The following is a 15417-nucleotide window of genomic DNA, read 5'->3' on the forward strand; positions in this document are numbered from 1 at the left end:
TAATAATTATGACAATTATGCAAAATACACAAATAATAATTATGGAGAATCATGATTATTATTTGTGGGTGGGAGATATCTGGAGCTTTTTGGAGCTGGGTGCCCCTTTCCAAGTGGGTGACTGAGTGTCACAGCCAGGCTTGGGGCTGGTTGGTGGGAGCAGGGGCTTTCCCCCACCTAAACAGCTGTCCTGGGTCCTGGGGGACTCCTGTCTTCTTGTCTGTGTCAGGCCAGGACAGAAGGACTTTGCTGGTTCTGATTTTGGAACCTCACTGAGGACAGAGTCACAAGAGCAGGATAGCTGGGGTAGGCCCATGATGAACACAGAGAATCCAAAGTCACAGGGTCTTCTGATGAACTGGGCTGGACCATGGCCCCCCAGAGAAAGGACCCAAATATGGTCTATTAGATTCCTTTTGTACTAATTTATGCTATTATTGTTGTTGCTTTATTTTGAGATAGATTCTCACTATGTAGCCTTAGATGACTCAGAACTTACTATATAGACCAGGCTGGCCTTGAATTGATAAAAATCCTCCTGCCTCTGCTTTCTGAACTTTGGGAACAAAGATGACTGCCGCTATGCCTGGCCAAATTCTCATTTTTTAGAAACTAGAATTAGGTCTGGAGATGTGAGTTGATCCACGGAGCGATGGGTCTCCCCTTGCAAAGCCTGCAATGAAAATGGACCGACTGACTTGCGGGCCCTTCCTGTGTGCTGTTACTTCTGCTTCCCCAAATTGCACATCCCCCCCTCTCCCCTGTAAAAGTCCTGCTTGCATGACTTGCTTCACGTGTTTTTTTTTTGCAGCCTCCATGAGAAGCAGGTTTGTATGGAAAAGAGTTCATATAAACACACACAAAAAAGCATTCATATGGAAATCCAATAGGAGAAGCAATCATCCTTCCCGAGCTCAGGGAAACTGAGGCAGCCTGGATCTAAGAGGATGTCAAGACCTCAGCAGCTGGAGGTTCATTAACTTTTTTTTGTTTGTTTTTTGAGACAGGGTTTCTCTGTGTAGCTTTGCGCCTTTCCTGGAACTCACTCTGTAGACCAGGCTGGCCTCGAACTCACAGAGATCCGCCTGGTTCTGCCTCCCGAGTGCTGGGATTAAAGGCGTGCGCCACCACCGCCCGGCAGCTTTTAAAAAAATTTTAAGTTATATGTTTGTTTATGTAGTGTGTGTGTGTGTGTGTGTGTGTGTGTGTGTGTGTGTGTGTGTGTGTCGAGATAGGGGTGGAGGGCGACAACTTGCTGGAGTGGGTTCCTTCCCTCTACTTTAAAGTGGGTTCCAGGGATTGACAACCTTTGGTCAGGCTTGACCGGAAATGCCTTACCCAGGGAGCCTTCGTTCTGGCCCCCTCATTAACTCTTTCAAGCATGACTTTGGTCCTGTTGGCCTTTGCTGCTGTCAGTGGGCTCCAAGTCCTCCCTTTCCCGTGTAGTTTAAAATTCTGGTTGGCTTAGCATGTGGCTGGTAGAGCCTTTTGTGTCAGGCCATATGATAGGCTCTTAGCTGGCCTATGGATAAGCTGCACTTGGGTCAGGTGATCACTTGTGGGCCAATCAGCTGCTATCTCTGAGATGGCAGTATTTGGCAGGGTAGTTTCTAGACAGTAGAAACTGGATGGGCAACGGAGTGGCAGTCAAGTCCTAGGTGGGCGCTGGGCTTGCGACTTAGTTCTGAGAGGTCATAGTGAAGGTTTTCCTGCATTTGATGGAGGATGCTTGCGGAGGGCAGAGAGAAGGCTCTGGGGCGCTGCTTCCTCTGTCCTGGGAGAAGTGTAGCATGGAGCTGTGCAGTCTAGAGGCCAGGGTACACCAGGGCCAGGGTGAGTGGGGAGGCTGTGCTGTGCTGACCCCCAAGGTCAATGCTTCCAGGGGTCCCAGATTTCCCCAGTAATGTTGGGATGAGGGCAGCCTCTGCGGTTGGAGGGGGCTCCTTGAGAAGGCTTGGTGCTGGCTGCCCATGTCGCGCAGCCTTGTCTCCAAGAGTTCTCAGAGTGTGAACACCTATTTGAGAGCTGAGAACCTTGGGTGATGGGAAGATGCCTGGCAAGCACCTAGAGATCACACCTGCTCACTGGTGGCACCGACAGCCCTCCCCTGCCATCTGTATGGAGTTACTGGTCTCTCAAGGTGACTTTGTGAGGGAGCTCAGGGCTGGCCACTTCATTTCAGAGAGGACATGAACTAGCTTAAGTAACTCGCTGAGAGCCACACAGCCAGTCAGGGAAGGCTGGGGTGGAACCCTGGGCTGCTGGACATCAGGCAGTCATTGGAACCTTCAGCCTGTCTTTCCTGCTGTCACTACATGTTTGATAAGACATCAGACACGATCCAGCATCATGGGTCAGAATCATGAAGGACTTACACTCTGGATGCTGTGTTTTATAATTAAAGCTCATTTATCTCCGAGGACAATTCTTTGAGGAAAGTGCTATGCACATCTATTGATAAGAATGAAGAAGATAGGTTATACTCAGGTCTGCCTGTGATGAGGAGAGGGGGCTGTTTCATACTGGAGAGTGAGGCACCTTAAACACCAGAAACAAGATCATTAGAACCAATGAATAAAATTAAAAAAAATTTGTTTGTGTGTGTTGAGGGAAGGGGTGTGTGTGTGTGTGTGTGTGTGTGTGTGTGTGTGTGTATGCCATGGCACATGTGGAAGCCAGAGGACAACTTCATTGTTGGTCCTTGCTTTCTACCCTGTTTGAGGCAAGGTCTCTTGTTCACCACTGTCTGCCAGGCTAGCTTCCAGAGAGCCCCCATCTCTGCCTTCCATCTTGCTGGAGGAGTGCTGGATTACAGACCTGTGCTACGGTGTTCAGCTTTTCCCGGCTTCTGGGGATTGAACTCCAGTCCTTATGTTGTTGTGCCAAGTGGTCTACTCACAGAGACATCTCCTCAGCCCCTAATGAGCTTGAACGTCTACACACCCGGTGGGAACACAGGGATCTAAGCACAAAGGAGTTCCTTCTCCCTCTGTCTATGGCTTGTTGATCATTGAGCCCATTTCTTTTTTGTTGTATGTTTGTGTGTGTACATGTATCTATGTGTGTGTTCACGTGTATGTGGAGGCCAGAGGTCAACTTCAAGATGCTGTCCCCCACTTTTTGTGTGACACTGGCTTAGGACTTGCTTGTAGAAGTAGACAGGCTATCTATCAACTCCCAGGGACCTGCCCCTTCTTCCTCCACAACTCTGGGATTACAGTCACCTATGGTCACACCTGACGACTTTTTTTTTTTTAATGTGGGTCCTGGGGATCAAATTTGGGTCTTCATGCTTGGTGCTCATGTCTGAGCTTCCTTTCCAGCACCATCCTTCATCCCCAGCCGGATGCTTTTACTTTCAGTGAAATTTTGTATTTGGAGACAGGGTGTCGATGTATCCCAAACTGGCCTCAAATGCACCATGCCACTGAAGATGACCTTGCACTTCTGATCCTCTTGCCTCTGCTTCCCAAGTGCTGGGATGACACTCATGCACCATCATCCCTAGCTTTTAGGTGGTGCTGGGGACGGAGCCCGGGACACATGCATGGCAAGCATTGTACTAACCAAGCTACATTCCCAGTCCTCCACCCACAACTCTGTTCAGTCAGGAATTCGAAACAGCGGGGCAGCATCCTGTCTCTCAGGGGAAAATGGTTGACGGTGGTGCTCTGGCTGGTCCCATAGCCAAGGCTGACAGGTGGCTCTGTCCAGATGTGTTGATCCTGGAAAACCTTACGGGAAGAAAGCAGGTCCAGTTAGAATCTGAACCACAGTTTTCACTATTTGGAAACTTCTCTCTGTGGCTGTGAGGGTGAAATGGGAAAATATTTGCATCTCGCACTGACCTAAAAGTATCTTCCCATCTCCCTGCTTTTGGCTTGGTTTTGGAGGGCCCAGCAACCTCTTGGGCCCTCTGCCATCCCTTTGTTTAAGGGGCTCTCATTCTTCTTGATCTTTCCTGGACCTTGAATTGTGGATTATCTGCATGCGGCAGAGCTAACATGGCAGAGGCAGCTCTGGGAGGGGGGAGAGGTGGCTGATCTTGGGTGGGCCACTGGGTGGTGGCGGTGGCGGGGGGTTGGAGGCTGTAACTCTTTTTTTTTTTTTTTTTTTTTCCCCGAGACAGGGTTTCTCTGTGTAGTTTTGGTGCCTGTCCTGGATCTCACTCTGTAGACCAGGCTGGCCTCAAACTCACAGAGATCCGCCTGGCTCTGCCTCCCGAGTGCTAGGATCAAAGGCATGTGCCACTGCCTGTAATTCTTGATAAGGGCTATTTGCTCAGTACCCTCAGGAGTCCCTCCCTGGCTCCATGCATGTGTGTAAAGGATCCTGGGAATGAGAAGTGTTCTAAGCTGTTAATAGTTCGTTGCTGTACGATCTGTGAACAAGCAGCATCCAGAGCTCTGTAACGTGTGTGTGATGACATCTCAGTGTGATAGAAGGCATTGTATGTGATTCTGATGACTACATCAGCATGAGCTAGTGCCCGACATAAATAACAACCTGGCACAGCCTGGCAGAAAGAGGAGTTCACTAGGGCAGGAGAGAGACTGGGATTGACAGGCAGTCCTGGACCCGGCAGACCTAGATGTACCTGCTCAGTGTCTTCGGGGCTGTGTGATCTGGCATTGTCTCATTGCCTCTCTGAGCCCCACTCTTTTCATCCAATAATTTGAAATGCTAATTGTCTTGTTCCTGCAGGGCCTGGAGAGTGAAATGAGACGGTGGCGTATCTGAGATCTGAACTCACTGCTGTCTTCCTGTGCCTCTCTGAGCGCTTCCTGCAACAGTGCAGACACTTGCTGCTCTGTGAGCAAGCCCTGCATGACCCTGAGGCAGACCCTTTGAGTCAGATCCCTCTACATGGCACCCTCTTTTCCAGCTCCCTTGCCCCTGCTTCCGGCAGGTCTCTGCTCACACAGCTCTGCTGATAGGCACCCTTGTCTAGAACAGCGCCCCACACCATCTCCTCATTGCTTAATCCTCATTCCCGGCTCTTCTGTAGGACATCTAGGGCATTTCCTCTTTTCTCCGTCTGCTTCTGCCTCTAGACAGAAGAGTTAGAGGACAGGGACTGGGTTTCACTTGTCATGGAGCCTCCAGCATTTAGCATTTCCCTCAGCTCACAGGATCCACAGAGGTGTTTGCTGGTGGGAGGAAGGGAGAGCTGTGTGGCAGGGGTCAATCCAGACAACCAGGGTCAATCCAGGCAATGGGGCTCAAGCTGTGTGTGCTGGGAAGTGGCACCAACCCAGGGAGAAATGCAGGATGGACTCTCACCAGGAGGGGCGGTCCAGGAGGCTACCTGGGATCTTGGAGAGTTATCCGACCCTACCATGCAGGAGATGTGCCACAGGAGGAGTGTCAGTGTGCTTGTACTGACAAAGAAAGGGTCCCAGGGGTCTTCCCATCAGATGACTAGATTCTGTCTCAGGCATGTCCAGGCTGTAGTCTGCGAGTCACGTGTGGCCCAGGATAGCTGTGATAGCAAACCAACACAAAATTGTAGATTTATTTAAAACAAGGTGGGATTTTTGTCTTAAAACTGGACTGCATGGTTCTGAAGAACTTCCTAGATGACAGTGTCCTGTCCCAGTGTCAAAAGGTTGGGTATGCCTGTGCCATGTGTCCACAGATATGTCATGAGGCATGTCATGTGTTGGCTTGCTGTGAGGGCACGGGCCTGGCTGTTTCTCATGCGTTGTTTGTGAGTGTTGAATGAACAGTAGCGTGTGCGACTGGACACAGATGCTGAAGAAGCGTGGACCTGAGGGAGTGTAGGCGTGCATTGCTGTGTGACTGTGCTATCATGTGGTTCATGGAAGGATGGATATGTGTTTGTAGTCTAAGCATATTTTATGAATGAATTCTGGATTCATGCAGGAGGGTGTGGATGAGGGTGTACACATGGATTGTGTGTGAAGGTCTGGGTGTGAGTGTGTCCATGGCTGAAACTTGGTTATTGCTTAGCCAAGGATCTCCATGGCCAAGAGAAGTTTGTTTGCAATAACTTCATGAATATGTCTGTGGTGTCATTTTGCTTGTGCCCATGAGACTGGGCACACTGACATGTAGCTATGGAGGAGAGGTCAGTGCCCCAGGAAGGTTTCTACTGATTTCTGATGTCTGTCTGTCTCATTAGAAACACAGTTTCTTCAGAAGACCAGGCACATTGGGGTGGAAGCAGCCGAGTGCAGGGCTGTCGCATGAGGACCATATCCCATTTGATGCTAATTGGTTTGAGGATGGTAATTGTCCCGTTGCAGTCCGTGTGTCTATCTCATTTGATATAATCAATAAGGTAGCCGAGCTCGATGCAGATGAGGTGTGGGGAAGCATGGGGCCATTTGTAAGTCATGTTCTAAATGTGCTTTGCTAATTAGCTGTAGTGGGGCTTCCCACCCTCCCCCACAGTGGGAGTGGGTGACCACCTTGATGCCATGTTCTCTTCCAAGAGGCCCACGAAGACTCATCAGGGAGTTTCAGTGGACCCCAAGACTGTCTCAGGACTAGCTGAAGTGGAACCAGGGAAGCAATGGTCCCACAGGACATTGCCCCTCAGCTTATGACACCCCCAGCTTGAACCCCTGGAGGTCATTGCCTCTTCCATCTGACTGGGAAATGCTTCAGAGCCACTTGGGCCTGGCTGAGAGGTGCCTCTTCCATCTGATTGGGGGGTGCTCAGTGGCCAGGACTGTGCTTTCTCCAGCCGATAGGTCATTCCTCTCCAAAGGACTCTTTCACTGAGGCAATGTTTCCATTGTCCCCTGCTCTTTTCTTTAATTCATTAGCTCAAGGCCTTCTGAAGGCCATGGATGCCCACAAATTAGGATGCCCTCTAAAGCAGGACTATGACTCTGCTGTCAACCTGGTAGCTGCCCAGGCCTCATGGATGCCTCTCTAACCACGTGCAGTGGTTAAGAAAGGGACTTTGCATCCAGACTTTCTGGGTTCGAGTCTCTGTCCCACTACCTACTTCCTGTGTGTCTTAGACAAGTTCCTCCTCATTCCCTAAATGGGGCTTCTGAGGAGTAGTGCCCACTCACAGGTCTCTTGTGAGATTTCACCGAGTTAATATATTCACTTAGTTAATAAAGTGAATTAATAGTCTCACTTTAATACTTGCTATGTGTATGGTGATCAGAGGACAACCTTGGGTATGGTTTCTCTTGTTTTTGTTGTTGTTTTGTTTAGAGATTTATTTATTTTTATTTTATTGTGTGTTTGGGTATTTTGCCTGCATGTATGTCTGTGCATCATGTAGGTGCGTTGCTAAGGGAAGCCAGAACCCCCTGGAACTGGACTTACAGATGGTTGTGAGTCACTGTGTGGTTTCTTGTTTTTTTCTTCCAAACATAGGTTCTGGGGAGCTCCATCTTTACTTTATCGCCTGAGTCATCTCTCCAGCCCTCCTTTTAATATGTACTAAAATGAGTGAATTTGTCAGTCTTACCACCATGTGACAAGTGTCCAATAGTCTCTGTGGCTGTGGCTAGAGTCTTGGACATAGTAGAGAGAAAAATTCCATCAATCCAGAAAATGCTGCCGGATAACAAAGCTGTAGGCCTGCAGTGTGAGATGAAGTGAGCTCAGGGGAGGTCCTGCCCCTCCCAAACTTTTGGGACAGGAAGGCTCAGGCCTGGTGAGACCGTCTTCTCCTCTGCAACCCCCTGCACCTGGTGCTCAGGTCTGGAAGCTCCCATAGTTGCCGTTCCAGATGGCCTGGGAGTGATTAACGAGAGACGGTGTGTGTGCACATGCAGGGTCTGGGGCCGTGTGCTGCCATCATCATTTTGCAGATTTCTTTAGGGAAGTGACAAATGGTATCTCAGCCTAGGAGTCCTTAGTGGGGCCATCCCATAAATCAGAGTGAAAGGCTCTGCTTCCCTCTTGTCCTGTGGCCCCATAGCTCAGGGATCTAAAGGCCATGTGTCTGTCCATCATGGCCTTGTCTCCCACATGGCCCCCCTGAATCTCTGGGCTCTAGGGACATTGCATTGTCCGGACTGTCTCACCCCTATTCTGACTCTGCTAGGGATGCAAGGTCTTATTTTGGCAGAATTTTTCCTTCCTTGGCCTCAGTTTTCCCATCTGTGAAATGCATGTGGTGGGGGGTGGTACCACTTGTCCTTCCATACTAGGGTATTTGGGATGCACAGTGAGGACTACTCCCTGCTTGGGCCAAGGAGCCCAGAACTGACAGTCAAGGCAGCATTCTTGGACATTCAGATTGCTAGACCCTTCCAGAGGGATTCCAACTCCATGCAAGGACCCCGCCTTCTCATGGCTCTGCCCTGGGGATTCTTTGCTTTTGTTTGTTTTTTGCAGTGTGGGGGACAGAACCCAGTACCTCCAGCATGCCTGACTAGCACTTTTCCATGGAGCTCTGTCCCGATCCCTGCCCGGTAATTCATACATACTTCATTGTTTGAGAACCACATGTCCAAGGGCACAGGCTATACCTCCATTGCTTTTGCTTCTGGAGAGAGGAAGTGACTGGGCTGTGGTACAGGGAGTGGCTCGAGGGAAGAGCCTGGGAAGCGGTGGTGATGTAGGCTCTGTCTTATCCAAGGCCAAGTTCCAGGCAGCTTGACTCAGGTCTGGCTGTGAGCAGAAGCTCTCGGCCTGGAGGTTGGAGCTAAGATGCGACGGGAACAAAGCTTCTGTGAGGGTGGGGTATTTCTCCAGGCTTCCAGAAATAGGGTCTGGTTGTATAAAATGGGTTGCAGTAACAAGGCCAGAAGGAGGCTAGTGAAAGCCGTGATCCCAGTGCACAGGTCTGGGAGCCACACAGAGCTGGGTTTGAGTCCTCGTGGCACCTTTGCTGCACTGGCTAGTTTTATGTCAACTGGACACAAGCTGGAGTCACTGGAGAGAAGGGAGCCTCAACTGAGAAAGTGCCTCTATAAGATTTTGCTGCAGACAAGCCTGTAGGTAATTTTCTTAATTAGTAATTGATGTGGGAAGGCCGGGCCCATTGTGAGTGGGGCCATCCCTGGGTTGGTGGTCCTGCCCAGACTGAGCAAGCCATGATGAGCAAGCCAGCAAGCAGCACCCCTCCATGACCTCTGCATCAGCTCCTGCCTCCAGGTTCCTGCCCTGTTTGATTTCCTGTCCTGACTTCCTTCCGTGATGAACAGTGATGTGGAAGTGTAAGCCAAATAAACCCTTTCCTCCCCATGTTGCTTTGGTGATGGCCTTTTACTACAGCAACAGTGACCCTGACTAGTACATGAGCCAAACCATTTGACCTCGGCGAATGATGACAGTAACCTCTGACTCACAGCACAGGTTCATCTCCTTCCCCAGGCAACTTTCAGAGTCGCTTTGAGCAATACGGAGACTGGGCAGAGTCTAGATGCTGATGGTATCAGCCCCTTCCACCACAGTCTATGATTTATCAGGCGTCTTTATTTCTGTTACCTCATAGTGACACTCGGCAATTCTGTCGGGGAAAGCTTAGAGAAATTCAGCAGCATGCTCATGGTCCCTTGGGACAAAGAAAAGGGACAGAAACCTGAAGTCTTTCCTAATCAAGGCCTGCTTGATTTTGCTAGTGCAAGTTGTCTTGAGCTCCTTAAAGATAAGGATTTTGGGGGGCAAAGTGGACAAGGTGAACACAGAGGTAGACTCCTGGGGAATGTCCAGTTGGGCTGGGCTTCTGGTGTATGGCAGTCTGTTCCCTTGACTGGGAAGTCTTGCTTGGCCATCCTGTTTAGCCCCCTGGCAGGTTAATTCTGGCTCTGATCTTGCCATCTGGTGGTGGCCAGCCAAGGCTCAGTGTCCCTTCCCGTGGCTGTTTGCCCACCCACAGTTGTGCTTTTAGAGGCTGTGTGGCTGCCAAGCTGGGAAAGGCTGGGTAATGGAGCACACACGTAGGCAGGGGTTAATGAAATAGCCGCATGGCTTTGGGTAGATGGATAGTAAAGGTGTTAGCTGGGCCAGGCCAGGCATGAGCTGGGGCACTCTGGAAGGGGGTCTTGGTCAGGCAGGAAGCAGAGATGGACAGGCATCTGGCTCTGCAGTTGGCTGAGGTCACCCAGGATGTGGTCTGAGTGGACAGCTGGTGTGGAGGATGTTGTCAATCAGGCCAGCCTCTGGCAGAGGTCGTCAGAACCACGGACAGCGCCAGGATGTGAGTTTGGAAGCTTTTCCAATCTGAGGTTTTGACTATATTATACAACCCCCCGTAGCTGTGTGGGTGGTCCTGGCTTAGTCTTTAAGAGTCCTTTCAACTGCTTGTATCCTGAATCCAAAGGATGCCCATGACCTTGATCTGCTTGAGGGATTCTTGAGGAGTTCATCCTCAAGGGTCCAGTTTGTTGGTCTTTTTGCTTATTCAGAGTCAGTCCAGGATGGCCTTGGGTTTATGGCAATCTTTCTGCCTTAGTATGCTGAGTTCTGGCATATGCTACCATACCTGACACAAGAGATGCTGTCTTTGTGTGTGTGTGTGTTGCATGTTTGCATTGCATGCACGTGGTCATATGTACGTACACATGTATACTGGTAACCATACCTGGCACTGGTGTGTGTGTGTGTGTGTGTGTGTGTGTGTGTGTGTGTGTGTGTGTGTGTTTCTCCCTTGGTTACTCTTCACCTTGTGTATATTGAGGTAGGCTCTACGTGAATCTAGAGCTCACCTGCTCTGCTAGTTCATTTAGCTTCCTTGATTCAGGGATCCCTGTCTCCCGTGTTTGGGATTACAGGCAGGCCACCATGACAGCTTTGTACTTATGTTGATGCTAGGGATCCAAACTCTGGTCCTCAAGCTTACATGGCAAGCACTTTATCCACTGAGCCACCTCCCCAGCCCTGGAGATGCTGGCTTAATATGATCAAACTGCCAACGTTTGATGTGGGTGGGAGGTGGGGATTTGCTGTTTCCTCTCGGCTTGGTCATGACTACATTCACTGTTTCCCCCACACCCCATACAAACTTGTTTCCTCTGCTCCCCCTTTCCCTCTCCTTTTGCATGTGACTGCTTTAGTGTGTCAGAGCTGATGCTCAGGAGTCACAAGTCCAGGAGCTTTTTCCTCTAATGAGCTCTCGGAGGGCCTCAGTCAGCCCCTCCTTGTGCCCCACCCCACTCTGATTACTTATTTATAACAAATGGTACCATCCTCTAAGTCACCAGAGGAAAGGGGGCCAATCAGCAGTCAGGATGCCCAGTCAACATTTGGAAGGAGGGGGCGCAGAAGAGGATGACCCAGCTAGAGGTGTCCAAGGGGCCAAAAAGCCTCCTTAAATCCACACAGCCAGTGATGACCAAGCCAAGACCTCATGATTCCCAGTGCAGTTCTGTTCGGCGCTGAAGCTTCTTTAGAAGGCATTTATCTTCAAAACTGAAGTGAAGTCTCTGTTTCATTTGACAGCTTGGCATTTTTCTGTCTGCCAACACTTTGATAAATTTAGAAGAAATGGACTGATTTTGGCACATCTGGTGACTCGCAGAAAGATGAAGATTGCCACTCTGATGATGTCTTCACGCCGCCACCTTGAAGTGCAATGGCAGCTGACAGGAACATTTTCAGATGTGCCGTCGTTCAGTTGGAACAGATTCCGATGTCGTTTGACTTGTGGGTAGGAGCTATCATGGCTCTGCCTGAGCGGAGGTGACCCATGGATTGGAGTCATTGCTTCTTACGTGAGATGCAGGGCTCCTTCTATTTGACAGGAGCAGCAGAGGCTGCTGGGATGCTTGCTGTCCATCCATCCATCCATCCATCCATCCATCCACCTGACATCTGGGGTCTCAGACCTTCCTTGTTGACTTAGCCTTTTTCTTCTTGCCATTAAACCTAGGAGGGATGGAGAGACACAAACTGTCCCAAACTTGGAGGAGCCACTCAGACAGGGATTCAGTATCTTGTTCTTAACCTTGAGCCTTAAAGGAGTTGAGGAGAGGGCCGCAGGGACCTGAATTCAGAAACCTTGGTGTGGGAGAGGGACCTGAAGTCTTCTAGGATGGGAAAGACTTTTGTACAGTTTCCTTACACCTCACTGGAATCTCTTTCCAGGCTCCCAAGCTGGATAGCCGCTTGCAGAAGTTCATATCTGCAAACACATCCAGAAATCAACTCATTACCCCCAACCTTGCACCTCATGCCTCCCCAAACCACTGCTGTGCAAACCTGCTTGGTGTGCTCATTGGATTCTTCTAAACCATAGGCAGAGACACAAAGCACCTCATCAGGCGACAGTAAAGCCATCTCTTCCCACCTTGTCCATCATGCATCCATCCATCATCCTTCCTTCCTTTTTTTTTTAAATTAAAATATGCATTTTATGTGTATGAGCGTTTTGTCTGCATGCATGTTTGTGTAACCTGCATGCCTGGTGCCCAAGGACACTATAGGAGGGTGTCTGATTCCCTGAGACTGGAGTTACAGTTGGTTGTGAGTCACCTTGTGGGTGCCGGGAATCAAACCTCAGTCCTCTGGAAGAGCAACAAGCACTCTTAACCACTGAGCCATCTGTCCAGTCTGTCTGCTTGCCCACTCGCCTGCCTTCCCTCCTTCCCTCCCTCCCTTCTCCCCTCTTTCCTTCCTTCCTTTCCTCCAGGGTCTCATGTATCCCAGGCTGGTCTTAAACTCATGTAGCGAAGCATGACTTTGAACTCCTGATCCTGCTGTATCTACCTCTTTAGGGCTGGGCCTACAGCTGTGCGCCACTATCCCCAGGTTAAGTGGTAGTGGGGACTGAACCAAAGGCTTCATGCATGCTAATTAAGCATTCTCCTAGCTGAGCTCATCACTTTGTGTTTTCAAAGCTCTCCATAGTCCTTTGTCTTATGTTCACAGCATCCATTTTGATTTAGTTTCTCCTAAGTGTTTCATGTATATTCATTTAATCAGTCTAGTAATTGGGAATCAGGAGCCACTGTTAACCCTCATTTTACAGATGAAGAAACTGAGGCACAGAGAAAACAAATGTATACTTATTTATATAAGTAATATATTTAATTAATACATTACTTATATTATTATATAAATTATATAAAATGCACATATATATAAGTGTGTGTATGTATGTGTGTGTGTGTGTGTGTGTGTGTGTGTGTTGAATACATATGAATGTGGGGGGTTATGTACCTATGTGTACATACATGGGGGCCAGGTCTAGGTCTGGGGTATAGCCCTCTATCACTGCCCACCTTATCGCCTTGAGACAGGCTTTTTCACTAAACTAGCTGGGAGCTCACCTGTCTGGCTGGTAAGTTCTCAGAAGCCACCTGTCTTTGCCTTCTGCTGCTGGGCTCACAGGCATGCCTGGCGTCTTGTTATTTTTATTTAATTAAATTAATTATTAATTAATTAATTTTGGCTTTTCGAGACAGGGTTTCTCTGTGCAGCTTTGCACCTGTCCTGGCTCTTGCTCCATAGACCAGGCTGGCCTCAAACTCACAAAGATCCGCCTGACTCTGCCTCCCGAGTGCTGGGATTAAAGGCGTGTGCCACCACCACCCGGCTTGTTATTTTTTAATAGACTGTCTTTTATTTATTCTCCAACAGTTTCATACATGCGAACAGCGTATCTTCATCAGCTGCACTGTCACCCCACTCCGAGTCTAGCTTTGTCTGTAGGTGCTGGGGATTCAAACTCAGGTCCTCGTGTTTGTAAGGCAAATGCTCTTATCCTTGCTCCACATCTGGCTTTTAAAATGTAGATTCTGGGAACTGAATCCACATCCTTGTACTTGTAAGTAATTTACTGATTGAGCTATCTCCTTTGTTCCTAAGAACATTCTTAGAAGGAAAAACAATGCCTATTGGATTTCCAAGAACTTTAATATTCGAAAGTATTCCCAAATTTGTGCTCCAGATTGGAGGACAACTTTCTGAGACAGGGTGTCATTATACAGCCTACACTGGAACACATAATGTGATAGCCTCAGCCTCCTGCGAGCTGGGATTACAGGTGTGTGCCACTGTGCCCTGGCGGAGGACATTTTTAAAGGATAAGCAGATTGCACTGTGGAGCAGTCAGCTGTTAGCTCCAGAAATTCACCTCCTACTGAGCTATGTAGATGCTTCGTCATCCAGCAGGATTCAATTACACCTCGTTACTCTCCTTCATATTGAGTGATGATTAAAACCTTTCTGGGGGTATAGATCTCTTTGAGAGATTGCAAAAAACTGAAGGCCTCCTTCAAGAAAAATACCTATGCTTCAACAACTCGTGCACAGTGCCACGGAGCTTAAAGGCCGGCAGCTCCTCACTGGTCCCAAGTAAAGAATGTTCAGCCTCGAAGATACTCTTTCACAGTGTCTTTTAAAAGGACCTATTTTATGTGTCTGAGTGTTTTGCCTTCATGTATGTGCACCATGTGTGAACTTGGGCCAGCAGAGACCGGAAGTGGGAGTTGGAGACCCTGGAACTGAAGTTACAGATAATTTCAAGCCACCACGTGTGTGCTGGGAATCAAACCCAGGTCCTCTGCAAGAGCAAGTGCCAAGCCAGCTCCCAGCCTCCCCTTCAAAGTTTTTATGGCCATTCTTTTCTTCTTCCTTTATTTTTTTTGCATGTATATATGGTCACACATGTATGTACTCATGCACATGAATGTTTATGCCTGTGGAGACCTGAAGTTGGCATCAGATATCTTCTTGATTGCTTTCTACTTTATTAATTTATTTTATTTAACATGATTTCTGTACTGTCTCTTTGGGAATTTCACATCGTGCACCCCAATTCCACTTAACTTCCAGTCCCTCCACATCCTTTCCTCACCCCTGCAGAGTCCCCCACAAAAGAAAATAAAACCAAACAAAAACAAAACAAGCAAACAAACCAACAAAAACAAAAAAACCCCAAGAACCCCCCAAACAAAACAAAACAAAACCTCTTTGCTCCTCCATCTTTCCTGCCTCTCCAACACCTCTTCATTCTTGCTGGTGGCATTAGGAGCTGCAGTGTGTCACACAGTCACCCTTTTGTCCAATCAGCTTTACTTACAAATGTTCATTGCAATGAGTCATTGGTCTGGTTCAAGGCCTCTGGTTTCTGGTAAAACACCACCACTGGATCCTCACTAAAACTCCTCTCGGATATCCTGTGTCTGCCCTGAGTTAGGGAGATCCTGTGGGTAGCATTCCACAGGACCAGTCCCTTCCCGAGCTTCAGCAGGTCCTAGATGGGGTAGATGTTAGGGTGGGCCACCCCAAGGCCCAGCTGTGGGCCTGAGTGGCTGAGCTGGTCAGTCCAGGCCACAATCAGGTGAGGGGTGGAGTCAACTCCCCTATGCCCATGCTATTAGGGTCAGTTCTCCCTTGCCTGTGGTGAGGGATAGGGCCATCTCTCCTGAATGGGGTCAGGGGGGCAGCTCTCTTGCTGCAGTGTCCAGCAAGGGTCAGGGCCAACTATCCCAGAGCCAGCAAAGGGCGGGGCCAGCTCAGCAAGGCCTTCTGATT

Source organism: Peromyscus eremicus, chromosome 2, assembly GCF_949786415.1.
Source record: "Peromyscus eremicus chromosome 2, PerEre_H2_v1, whole genome shotgun sequence".
Taxonomy (NCBI): domain Eukaryota; kingdom Metazoa; phylum Chordata; class Mammalia; order Rodentia; family Cricetidae; genus Peromyscus; species Peromyscus eremicus.